The sequence below is a fragment of the Lathyrus oleraceus genome, chromosome 1, assembly GCF_024323335.1.
Source record: "Lathyrus oleraceus cultivar Zhongwan6 chromosome 1, CAAS_Psat_ZW6_1.0, whole genome shotgun sequence".
In the NCBI taxonomy this organism is placed as follows: Eukaryota; Viridiplantae; Streptophyta; class Magnoliopsida; order Fabales; family Fabaceae; genus Lathyrus; species Lathyrus oleraceus.
In genome coordinates this window covers 339,055,390-339,070,033 of record NC_066579.1, presented here as the reverse complement: position 1 = coordinate 339,070,033, position 14,644 = coordinate 339,055,390, and positions in this window count along the sequence as shown.

Here is a 14,644-nt window from a genome sequence, read left to right as displayed (position 1 = left end):
ATAGCAGTATGAAAACTCAATAAGAACTCAATTCTCATTGCCATTTTGTTTTCTATGCACAACAATTACCTCATTAAGGAATTGCGTCTTTATGTACAATCACCCATTTAAGGGTCAAATCAATAAAAGAGAATTTTTCTCAACAAAGTGTGCCCAAATCATTTTTTATTTTATCTGTTTGTTTGCAAAGAACCTTTTGTTTTTGATAAACATCACTTTTTAAAACTATTGGAGAAAATAAAACGCATGTTTTAATAAAGTGGTAAAATTGCTTTTGAAACAGTAAGCGGACAAATCCTTTAGTCCCCAAGATTCACTCTTGTCTTTCATAAAGGTGCAGGACTACTTGCAGACGGTTATGTTCCTTTCAAGTATTGATTCATACCTCTCATAAATGTACTCACGGTATAGCCAGACCGGGGCAACGCTCCATCACATTTCCAACAGAAACATTGATAAATCATGAACGGAGTATCGCGTGTTGAAAAGTCTGAACCTTTCAATGACTCGGAACAACCCAAATATATTCCCAAAACCACCTAGCAGGGGCATTAAAATTTGGTCTCCATTGATCGCCCCAATGATAAAAAATCCATACTGTTGGTATCATACCTCAAAGCGAAATGTCTTAACCGGGGCATATTCAATTACCCAGTTGCATTCCTACATGCGTCACTGGCATCATTTCATGCATAATTCCCTGCCAAAAACACAGTCATATCAATCATCAGCATACTCATGCATAACACTCCCACAAATTGGGAATTTCAGCAAAATAAAAATCATTCGCATTCCTACATGCACAACCAAATATCCCCAGCAAAATTTCATACTTGCATACATCCCATGCATCACCACATGCATGGAATTCCCACCCAAAGTGGGACATTATGCAAGAATCAAATATAAAATAACAGGATCCAAGGTCATTCGTATATGTCTCGGACATTCCTCATTTCCAAATGAAGTCATTACCCTACATAGGCTCGTAGGGTTATTTCTCAGCAAATCACTTTTTAACTTTCTTAATAATGATATTCCCAGCACTTTTCTTTACAGTCATTGCTCCCCAAGCAGAGGTTACCCTAAAAAGTCTCTTATGAGCTTTTCCCCTGCAGAGCATTTCTAGTAAATCTCCCTTCAAAGGAGTCTTTTCAAAAAAAATCCCCCAACAGAAGAATATTCGAGATACTGCTTCATTTATTTGAAGAATCTCCTTCATCTGTTCGAGATACTGCTTCATTTATCTGAAGAATCTCATTTATCTGTTCGAGATACTGCTTCATTTATTTGGAGAATCTCATTTATCTGTTCGAGATACTGCTTCATCAATATGAAGAGTCTCATTCAAAATTTTAGAGATACTGCTCTAAGTATCCTCGGAAAGTCTTAGATTCAATTAAGGTATCATTCCCTTGTTCGGAATATTTTAATTCTATCATATAAGATGTTGTTTCGACCCGATACAGAGAATCTCATTTTTACTGTTCGAGATACTGCTTCATCAATATGAAGAGTCTCATTTCAGAATTTTTAGAGATACTGCTCTAAGTATCCTCGGAAAGTCTTAGATTCAATTAAGGTATCATTCCCTTGTTCGGAATATCTTAATTCTATCATATAAGATGCTGTTTCAACCTGATACAGAGAATCTCATTTTTACTGTTCGAGATACTGCTTCATCAATATGAAGAGTCTCATTTCAGATTTTTTAGAGATACTGCTCTAAGTATCCTCGGAAAGTCTTAGATTCAATTAAAGTATTTTTCCCTTGCTGGAATATTTTAATTCTACCATATAAGATGCTGTTTCGACTCGATACAGAGAATCTCACTTTTATTGTTTGAGATACTGCTTCATCAATATGAAGAGTCTCATACCAGAATTTTTTTAGAGATACTGCTCTAATATCCTCGAAGAGTCTTAGATTCAATTAAAGTATTTTTCCTTGCTAGAATATTTTAATTCTATCATATAAGATGCTGTTTCGACTCGATACAGAGAGTCTCATTTTTACTGTTTGAGATGCTGCTTCATCAATATGAAGAGTCTCATTTCAGATTTCTTTTAGAGATACTGCTCTAATATCCTCAGAGAGTCTTAGATTCAATTAAAGTATTTTTCCCTTGCTGGAATATTTTAATTCTATCATATAAGATGTTGTTTCGACTCGATACAGAGAATCTCACTTTTACTGTTGAGATGCTGCTTCATCGATATGAAGAGTCTCATGCCAGATTTTCTTATATACTTCTCTAGCATCTTGAAAAAATCTTGAGTTTTAGCTAGGGATGTCATTCCACATGTCTCGACTGAGATATCCAAGATACTGTTCTGATGACTCACAGAAAGTCTTGATAATTCCATTTTACTGTGGGATAATGTCTTTTGCCATTTCTCACCGCATTTTTATATATATATTTTTCTTCCTTGCATTTCCTAGGACAAAATTTAGGTCTTCTTGTATTTAATTATCTCTCGCCGCGAATGCACGAAGACTACTGTCATTCTTACTTTCCGGTTTGAGGTAATTAAATAGGGGCAACTTTCATACCCCAATTTTGTCCGGCCATTTGTGGTTTACCCATGAGATCTATTTGTTTCAAAGATCCATTTGCGTAAGTGTGTTCATAATCTAAAATGTGGTTTGAATCTTTTTACCTTACTAATCCAAAACCTATTTTTTTTTATTAGTAAGTATTAAGAGCCATGTTATTATTTTTATGATCACTATTTACTAGTCCATTTACACACCCCAAATATTTATACCAAGTTCTAAGTTCTTCATGGGTTCCCAAATTAAATTTGCATTTTTTAGAAACATGTATGTGTCGTTTTTAAATTAAAAGTTCCATATTTAGATTTTTGTATTTAAAATAGAATTGTGTTGTTTTTTAAATTAAAAGTCCCATATTTAGATTTTTGTGTTTAAATTAGAATATGAATTGTTTTTAAATTAAAAGTTCCATATTTAGATTTTTGGGTTTAAATTAGAATGTGTTGTTCTTTTTTAAAAATTTAAAGTCCCATATTTAGATTTTTGTGTTTAAATTAGAATATGTGTTGTTTTTAAATTAAAAGTTCCATATTTAGATTTTTGTGTTTAAGATTAGAATTGTGTGGTTTTTAAATTAAATCACTATACTTAGTTTCTTTGTACCTAAGTTAGAATTATGTTGTTTTTTAGATTAAGTCATTATACTTAAGTTAGAAGTGTATTTTTTTTTAAAGTTGAAATTGATTAGCATGAATAAATATTGAGTTAAGTTTTGAAAGCTTAAAAGGTTGAATACATAGTTATTAATGGCTATAGATTTAATTCAATAAGTTACACATAAAACCAAATACACATTTTGTCTTTAAAAAAACTAAACTAAATAGTTACATTTTAACTAAGTGGAATTTGCTGCAAAACAGGTTCCTAATTCTAATGACCAAGACCAAGTAATAAACTCATTGGACTTGGGCGCGCCTCCAAGTGTGCTTTCTTACGACCACTTTTCCATTCCATCAAAGTCTCTTCAAACCTGTGACCTGCAAAGAGAAAAAATAGCTTATTTTAAAAGCACTTTTCAAAAGCACTTAGAGAACTGAAAAACAACTAAAAAAAATTACTCAGATTAAAACTTTATCCATAAGGTTAAACTAAACATCATAAAAGCACTTTTGACATTAGCTTAAAACAGAACAAATTAACAGAGATGAAATCCCACATAATCTGGGATGAGAAATTCGAAAAAGGGGGAAGTTTTTCTAAGACTTAAAATTCTTCATAAACATAGAGAAGATAACAGAGTGTTTTGGACATCAAGAACAAGAGAGCAAAATAGTTTTCTCAAAAAAAAACCAAAACAGAACCACACGTTAATTTTTCAGAAAAAATCCTAAAGAACCAACAGCAAAAACATACAGAGAAATTAGATTCTTCAAACCCAAACACACAGCAAGTTACTTTCAAAAAGCTCTTAAAAAAGGTTAATAGCAAAGCACAACAGCAAGAACAATCGAGGGATTTTTTTTTGCAAACCCAGAACACAACAGCACCACATAAGAACACAACAGCAGACGACAACAGCAAGAACAACATAGTATTCTTCTAAAAAACCCTATAAAACGAAAACAGAAAGAAGGAAGAAGTTGTTTACCTAAGCTCGCCGGAGGTGCGCCCTTCAGACTAATTCCGAGGTAGTATACTCCTCTCTCCTTTATCTCTTATTTTCTTTCCTCCGCTTCACCTTTGTACTCACCTTGCAGACTTGAGAGGAATCCATGTTTAATTGGGGGAGACCTTCACTATTGTTGATTCGATTTTGGTCTTAGGGTTTTAGTTAGACGTCCCCGATCCGGACGATTAGGGATAGTGGTGAAGAATCTGAGTTCAGATTCAAACTCAGGAGAGTATTTTAATGGGGAAGGTGGAATTTTTGTTTGTTCGCCGGAGTAGAGGGGCGGCGCCACCGTGGACGGCCGCCTGCCACCTTCTTCTCTGGTGTTTTTAGGGTTAGCAAGTGTAGAGAGAGAATGAAACCTGGAAAGTGATGTTTCGTTTCTTCTGTTTCTGTTTTAACGTAGCCAAGGGGAATGTGATAAGTATTGGTGACAAGTGTCACCAACCCTGGACACCTGTCACCGTCCCAATAATGAACCCCCAGGGTCAACAATGTTGACCGGACCCCTTCATGGGCTGTGTGCAATTTGGGCCCATTTTCTTTATTTGTTTGTTGTGTTTTTATCTTCACTATCCATACCTCCATACGATTGGTTTGTCCTTTTTAGGCCCATATTGATTGTTTAGAATGTTAATTAGAAAATATTTTAGAATTTAATTGGATTTCTTTTTTTAGAAATAATTATAGATTAATTAGAATTATAAGGTGAATAAGAATTGTTTTAGAATTTTAATTTAATTTAGAATGATTTTAGAATTTAATCTTTGTTAATATTTTAGAATTTAATTAGATTTCTTTTTTTTAGAAATAATTGTAGATTAATTAGAATTATAAGGTGATTTAGAATTATTTTAGAATTTTAATTTAATTTAGAATAATTTTAGAATTTAATTAGATTTCTTTTTTTAGAAATAATTGTAGATTAATTAGAATTATAAGGTGAATTAGAATTGTTTTAGAATTTTAATTTAATTTAGAATGATTTTAGAATTTAATCTTGATTAATATTTTAGAATTTAATTAGATTTCTTTTTTTTAGAAATAATTGTAGATTAATTAGAATTATAAGGTGATTTAGAATTATTTTAGAATTTTAATTTAATTTAGAATGATTTTAGAATTTAATCTTTATTAATATTTTAGAATTTAATTAGATTTCTTTTTTTAGAAATAATTGTAGATTAATTAGAATTATTAGGTGATTTAAAATTGTTTTAGAATTTTAATTTAATTTAGAATGATTTTAGAATTTAATCTTTGTTAATATTTTAGGATTTAATTAGATTTATATTTTTTAGAAATGATTGTAGATTAATTAGAATTATAAGGTGATTTAGAATTGTTTTAGAATTTTAATTTAATTTAGAATGATTTTAGACTTTAATCTTTGTTAATATTTTAAAATTAATATTTTGGATAATAGTTTAGAATTGAGATTTTCGATTGTTTAATATTGTTTCGAGTTTTAATTTAAGGATACTTTTGTTAGTTGTTTAAACTTTAGTTATTTGTTTTAGATTTAATATTTCATTGCAATTCTCTTGTTATTCCATGTTGATTTCAATTAACACCTAACATTTAACGATTAACTCTAATTTTTAATTTCTGCAATTAACATCTAACTCTTTTAAATTCCGCTTCTAACATTTATTTATTTTATATTTACTTTACTCGCTTTATGCTATATCATTGTACATTCTTCATCTCATCTTAAAATGAACCTAAAAATGATAAAGACTTAAAAAATACAAAAAGATTATAATTCTCATGCCGTCAATTCAAACCAATTTTTAAAACAAATAGAACTTCTCGATTCAAAGTCGAGCCCATTTTAAATGTCTTTGTAAGTCGATCGCTTGAAAAAGCATCGCCATCAACCTCACATGGCTTACTCTTGAGCCTTCTTACAATGAAACCTATTCGGTTTTAATTAATCGATTAAATGGATTATTCACCAAATAAATTCAATTCATTCACAAGAATGCAAATTTTAAAACCTCGATCCGACATCGAAAGTTAAATTAAAATACTTAGTCACATCTAAACAACACTTCATTTGAAAATGAAAAGGGAGATAGTTTTGAGTTTTCAACTCCTCTCCTTGATTATTTGAATACGAGTTTTCTTACTCGGTTAGTCTAATGGTCGTCATTTCTAATTCACTTAAGAACAAATAAATCAAATTCTTTTATAATAAGAAACGAAAAGGGAGATGACTTTGAGTCTTCAATTTTTCTCCTCGATTATTTGAATACAAGTTCTCTTACTTGATTAGTCAAATAATTGTCGTTCCTCTACAAACTTCCAAACCCGGCTAAATCAAATTATTTTTACATTAAGCTAAATGAAAAGGGAGTCGACTTTGAGTTTTCAACTTCACTCCTCAATTGGTTGAATACGAGTTCTCTTACTCAATTAGTCAAACAATTGTCATTTTTCCGCAAATTAATAAATCAGTCAAAACTATACGAAAAGGGAGATAGTTTTGAGCTTTCAACTCCTCTTCTCAAATGCTTGGATATGAGTTGTCTTACTCAGTTATTCAAGTACTTGTCGTTCATTTTAGAAATACATCAACCATATACAACCTTATTTTCATAAATATTCAGATGAAACAGAAAGTGGTCTAGGGTCTTCTATTCTCTTTCCCGATTATTAGGTACAAGTTGTCTTACTCGATTATCCGAGTATTCGTCATCCGTTCAAAATACATTAATTATTATCAAATCCTTTCTATAGTTAAGGATGAAAAAGAAAGCGGTCTAGAGTCTTATATTCCTTTTCCCGACTGTTAGGATACGAGTTGTCTTACTCGAATATCCGAGTAATCGTCATCCAACCAAAAACATCTCAACCAATCAAAACATCTAACATATCAATTCAATTTGTCACCCCAGTGTGACCAAAACTCTTTTCAGAAAGGACACTATTTAATCCTTTCTAATGCGCATAACAAACTAGTGCTTAAGCCTTCGCCGAGAGTAGACAAGTCAACGTTTAGCCTTTAGGATGCGATCTAAACAACTGTTCACTAAAAGACTCCAACCAACCGTAGTTCCCCGAACTACGAATGCTCTGATTTCCTTATTATACCATAAGGATACGTAGGCAGGAGATTGTTGTATCTTCGCAAGCACACTAATAAAAAACCTCCCCTTTCTCCTTTCTGAGGTTCTCATCCATTTCTATTTTCAACATTTTATAACCCAAAGATAACAAACAAACATAAATTAACACTCGAAACGCACATTAGAACTAAAAGGTTCCCGTTGAGTACAACGGACGTAAGGGGTGCTAATACCTTCCCCTTACGTAATCCACTCCCGAACCCGAATATGGTTGCGATGACCATTATTCTATTTCTTAAAGGTGTTATCGATATTTTCCTATCCCTTTGTTGGGATAAATAAAGTTCGGTGGCGACTCTGTTCGAACATAAATTTTTTCCGCGACCATCGCGAGGAATCGTATTTTTTGAGATGCGACACCTGACAGACGGAACGTCATGGTCATGACGCCCGTCATGGCACCTCAGTCCAGAAAATTCTCCCTCTTTCAGAAGTAGTTTCTCCACTTGCCAAATTTCTCTCCACCACTTTAGACATGATCTTACAACATCCAACCCGAATTGTAGCCTATAAATAGTCCTTTAGAACTCCATTTTCAGGATTCAAGCTATTTTTTATCATCTAAGTTTTGTATTAGCCGGAGAATTATACTATATAAAAGTGATAATTTCTCACATCAAGTAATTATTACAACTTTAGTTTTAATTTTAGGGCAAAATATGTATGTCATTTAGCAGTTGCTGTTTTTAATCTTGTCATTTATTACCTCATAATTTTCACTCCGTATTTACGAACCCGAAATCTCTCTTCTATCTCTCATCTCCGCTTCTTCTTAAATATTTTTTCTATTTTTTGAGTGGCTTATCTACGCCATCAATGACCGGTTCTTGCCAGAAATTATGGGTGGTTTTAACACCGTCATCGACTGGTCTTTGTGCCATCTAAGGGTGTAATTATGGACCAATTACCTACCTTAACAACACATAGAATACCGTGAAATGTCTTAAAGAGAGTGACATAGTTCACAACTTGATCTAGTAATATATTTTGCATCTGATCTTCAAATCCGTAAAACAACACATAGAATGCATGTAACTTTTTTATTGTAACAAATTATATAGATTGAATGAAAATGGATGAGAGAGATTTATTATATAGATAAATGATGGAAATGGAAATAAAAGTCTAAAACAAAGCTCCAAAGTGAGAGAACATCTCTCATTGCCTAACCATAATGGTGACTAAAAAATGACAAGATAATCGTAAATAATTTTCACAATACTCTCTCCGTTCCTTTTTAAGTATCATTTTTTTACTTTTTACACGTACCACACTTTCAAAATGATTGCTCTCTTAACCCTCGTCTCATACACATGTCACACCTTGGTCAGAACATCATTCTTATTAGCCAACACATCCTCTTCCATGTTAATAGTACCGCCCCCATTTTTATCATCATCCACTACAGGAACAACCTTGTCCTCAAGGCTGATGTCAAGAAATTGACTTTTCAGTAGCAGCTCGTCTTCCGACGTGGAATCTCTAATGTTCATTCCCTCCCACTACACTAGCCATTCTCTAGACTACTTCCTCCTTGTCTACTTCCAATCTTCTGGGTATTTCATTAATGATGGTAGATTTGGATGGAATAACTAGTATGTTCTTATAGAATAATACATCTCCTTTCATAGAAAAACATGGTTTCGCAACAAGGTCATTCTTGATAGCTTCTATAATGTGTTGTAACATTGGGTCTTAACACCTCTTGGTGTAATTCTCCAACTTGTGGTTAATAAAGATACAAACCCATAGTTGCAGATTCTGATTCTCCATGTTGTCTAGACATGGAAACAACAACCTTGTTCTTCGCGCCTACCTTGTAAACCACCTCAAATTCAAAACCAAGTAACTTTTCCATCCATTCTTGTCGATTCATAGTGGTGTTTTTTTGTTGCAATAGATGCTTCAGGATTTCCTGATTTGAGTACACCAAAAATCTTTTGTCCAACAAATAATGTCTCCAATGTTGGAAAGTTAAGACCAATTCCATAAGCTATTTATCATAAGCGGATTTCGATAGCTTAATGGGTGGGAAAGCCTTACTAATAAAGTATGCAATCAAGTGTTTCATTTGCATAAGTACTTCCCCCACCCTTTTACCAGACGCATCGCATTTAATCTCAAAATAAAATTCAAATTTAGGCAAAGACCACTTCATTTTGCATTCCAATGAAATTTGTCCTTCTTTGTCAGTTCAGTTAATGATTTTGCAATTTTGCCATAATTTTCAATGAATTTTCTGTAGTCACTAGTTAATCCCAAATATCCTTGCATTAATTGATTTTTCATTCAATTTTATCCTTTTGATGACGAGGATACCGGTATGATGACACATTAACCAACCCAGATCCTGGCAAAAGCTTAATAGAGTGGTTAGTGTTGTGAATTGGAGGGAGACCCTTAATATCATGAAAAACAATATAGTTGGTCTAATCACACTAACAACTCCTTGTTATAAGATTGAGAAATTACATTTGCAACATCACCTTCCACTTCCATGATGGTAGGCTAACAACATGACATTATACTTTAAAATGAGGTTGTCCCGTCTTCCAAGGTTTTATCCACTAACTTCACCACTTTGTCACCATGTTTGAACACCATCGACATTTCCTTCCAGTTTATAGTTACCTTTCCTAGTGTTTCCAACCACACAACTCCATAATAAGGTCCACATTGTCAATCTTTAACACATGGCATCTAAAACCACTTGAATCTCACCCAACAACATTTGCACCTTATTACTTCTGCCCATTGTCAAGGCCATGTATCCATCACTCAATTTAACATCCAAAGGAGTAAAAGGAACCACAGGTAAGCCCAATGACTCAACCACAATATGGGAAATACAATTGTGTGTTGCATTGTTGTCGATCAACAACAGAATTGTTGCTCCCTGCATACACCCATCCATCTTCATGGTATGAACTACTAGGGACAGAGTCGAAGAAACCGCAAATACATTCGATCCCTTGCATTCCATCATCTCATATTCACCATCTTCCTCTATCTAAGCTTCGAACACAACAATTTGTTAGAAATTTCGATAAAGTTGAATGGATTCAGGACTGAATCGTGAATGGAATCATTTTCCTTAAAAGTATTTCAAGTACTCTCTTTATGTCTTAGAGTTTAAAGCAGGAATACCCATGATAATTCAATCCTATACGAATTTGTGCAAGACCAGCAAAAACTCAATTTATAGATAAGAGTGTTTGGAATTTGTGCAAGAGGATATTCGGTTTTATTGTGATGATTTTCTGAATTCTGAGTAATGTATTTATAGGTCATGCATGTGTTGTTTCACAAGGTTGCGACCCTTGATGAAACAACACCTTTTAACTGAAAGTTGTATTGTTTTCAATCATTGTCTATCTTCATTCCGCGACAACATTTCATGAAGGGTTGCTTCTGATTGCTCTGATGCATCGTACCTAAGTGCTCAAGTGCCGCCTACAATCCATCACTAGCACCTCTACTCCCATGCCCTCGTACCCGGTCTCGGAGTCGGACCCGGTGTCGCCACGACGAGAGGTGTATGGATGAGGCAAGTTGCATAATGCTTGGAACCACCACATTTGTCCATGTGGCACTTTATTCTCTTTTGTCCTTTTATTCAGTTAACGTTATTAACTCTTTATAAAGGTTTGAATGTGAGTAAAGCATCCAATGTGGAACTATTTCCCTTATATTTATTAGCATTTATTTCATTCCACTTTTATTATCATTTTTGAACATACATACATGAACATTTAATCTTCATGAATTTATAACAATCTCACACTTGTTCCAATAATGACATGACTAATTCCAGAAAAGGAAATAAAGAATGTTAGTACAGTTAAGTATCTTTCTATTTAAAACTTAACCTTAGTAAATACAACGCAAAGTCTACTTGAAATGTTTGGTAACAATGCTTTTAAACCATTAATCCATGTGAATAGACCGCTGTTACCTTACACGCATTCTTTAAGGGTTATTCACCTACATTTCTCGCTTGACACTTATTTATGGCCATATGCTTTCCTGTTTCATGAATTTTTCGTGAGAGAAACTCCAACTCTCACTTTGAGATGGCACCATCTCGAAATTCACATAGGTGAAGTTCATATTGTATCCTTTTCCATGAGACACATATCCTCGGTATTGAACTTCACTAAGAGTTTTAATAAAAACTCAACCCTCATTTAAAAGTCAACATTATCACAAAATGTTCGACAAACATCTAAATCAATGACTTGTTGTTACCCGTTGAATCTTGAGGTTAATGTACTGTTAACGTAAGATTAGGTTTCCGCCGTTGTCGGAACTCTTACTCAAGGAGTTTCAAACCCATGCCTCTCGATGTTGTTTTTACTAAGTCTCTGGACAGTAGCTTAGTAAATGGATCAACCAAAGTATAGCTCGTTCGTATATATGTGTGTGGAATGATTTCATCTTTAATCAATTTTCTCACAAAGGAATGTCTAAGTCCTATGTATCTAGACTTTCCATTATACAATTTGTTGAATGCTCTAGATAAAGTGGCATGGCTATCACAGTGTATTAACGCCTTTTAAACATTGTCTTTTGCCAATGGAACTTATAACAGAAGGTCCCTCAACCATTCCGCTTCTTGACCAGCAAAAGAAAGAGCCATAAATTCTGATTCCATGGTTGAAAGAGTAATGCATGTTTGTTTCTTGCTTTTCCAAGAAATTGTGCCTCCAGCTAGTGTAAATATCCACCCAGTTGTGGATTTATGATCTATAATATTGGATATCCAACTTGCATCGGTATATCCTTCTAGTATGGCGAGAAACCTGCCATAGTGAAGACCAATATTTTTGGTCTTTTGTAGATAGCCAAAAATCCTTGTGATTGCCTTCCAATGTTCCTTATTTGGATTACTAGTGAATCTAATCATTTTACTAACTACAAATGATATGTCTGGTCTGGTACATTGCATTAAGTACTACATAAGACACCCTATTGCACTTTCATACTCCAATTGAGTAATTTCTCTTCCATTGTTCTTTTGAATTTTGACAGCATGATCAAAAGGAGTGGTTACTTCCTTAAAATTTAGGTGTTTGAACTTATCAAACATATTTTCAATATAATGTGTTTGACTAAGTTCGTAACCCCCACTATTTCTCCTTACTTTGATCCTTAAAATTGTTTCAACTAATCCAAGATCTTTCGTCTTGAATATGGAAGTTAGAAACTTTTTTGTATCTAAAATTCCATCCATGTTGTTTCTAATTATCAACATGTCATCAACGTATAGACAAAGGAATATTACAATACTTTTTTGTACCTTTGTGTATAAACACTTGTCACACGAGTTACGAGTATATCCATTTGAAAGTATGACATAATCAAGTTTTTGATGCCATTGTTTTGGTGCTTGTTTTAGTCCATATAGAGATTTGACAAGTTTACACACCTTTTGTTCATTTCCAGGAAGCACGTAGTCTTCTGGTTGTTCCATGTAGATTTTCTCATCGAGATCTCCATTTAAGATTTTTTTTAACATCCGTTTGATGAACTATAAGGTCATTCAAAGAGGCTAAGGCGAACAATATTCTAATTTTTGTTGTTCTTGCTACCTGTGCATATGTGTCAAAGTATTCAACACCCTTTTTTGTCCAAATCTCTTTGCTACTAATGTTGTCTTATATGTGTTTAATATACCATCACTATGATACTTCTTTTTAAACACTCACTTGTATCCAATGGGTCTTGATCCCTTTGGTAAGTCAACATGTTTCCAAGTGTGATTTGACGTGATTGAATCAATTTCATCTTGGATAGCATCCTTCCAAAAGGAAGAGTCTCTCGAAGCCACGACTTCCTTGTAAGTTTCAGGATCATCTTCTACTTGAAGAATAATAGGAATATTTCTTACATAACTCTCACAGTTTCCTTCAACTAGATAAAAGGAAATAAGTTGAGAATCTATTTCGTTTGGTCCTAGATCCTTTGTTTTCCGGACTCTTTTGCTCATCCTAGGCTCGGGTTGTGTTTCAATGATCTGAGAGGTACTTTCGAGTTGTATCTCGGTACTCCAAGAAGAATCTTCCTCACAAGATTCTTTGTTTGAGGGAGACTCAAACTCTTTATCCTTAGTAATAAGGTTTTCAAAGAATTCTACATCTCGGGATTCAACGATTACATTAGACTCTAAGTTTAGAAGTCTATATGCTTTACTATTTAGTGCATAACCTATAAAGGCATATTTTATCCCACGAGGACCTAATTTGGTTCTCTTAGGATCCATATTTTTATAGTAGGCTACACACCCCTACACTCTGAAGTAACCGATATTTTGTGTTTTGCCTTTCCATAACTCATATGGGGAAACACCAGTTTTCTCAAAGGAATTCTGTTAATTATGTGGCAAGCGGTTAGTAAGGCCTCACCCCACAAATTAAATGGTAATTTGGAATTTATTAACATGGCACTCATAATCTCTTGATATGTTTGATTCTTCCTCTCGACTACACCATTTTGTTGTGGTGTGCGAGGTGCGGAGTATTCATGTATAATGTCATGTTCTTTACAAAATGTATCAAATTCAGTAGAAAAATATTCACCACCCCTATCACTCCTAAGAACTTTGATTTTTTTTATTTTATTGATTTTCTACTTCAGCTTTGTAAATTTTAAAGACATTGAAAGCATCATCTTTATGCCTTAAAAGATATACATATGTGAACCTAGAAGAATCATCAATAAATGTAATGAAATATCTGCTTCCCCCACAGATTAACATGCCATTAAATTTGCACAAATCTGAATGTACAAGATCAAGGAGATTTATATGTTTTTCAACACTTTTGAAAGGTTTCTTAATCATCTTTGATTTAATGCATAAATCACATTTTTCGAAATCATTTATATTACATGAGATCAAATCAGATTTAATTAGTCTCTTCATAAAACTAATATTGGTATGTGCTAATCGATTAGGCCATAAAGAAACCGACTCAATCATGTAAGCAAAATTAAAAATTTCATTTATAATATTGTCGGTAGTAAATAGTTTGATCATTTCCTCAGCGGGATATCCTTTTCCTATAAATACACCATTATGGGTCAAAATAAATTTGTTCGATTCATATACAGGTTTAATTTCCGGTTTACCCAACAAATCCCCACTAACAAGATTCCTATTCATATATGGGGCATGAAGCACATTAATAAGAGTGACTTTCTTTCAGGAAGTGAAGTTTAGTTCGACATATCCGGTTCCAACAACTTTAGATCATACTTCATTTCCCATTTGTACTTCCTGTCTATCATTGGCCTCAGAGTAGGTTTTAAAAGCAACCCTGTCATAAGAGACATGCATTGTAGCACATC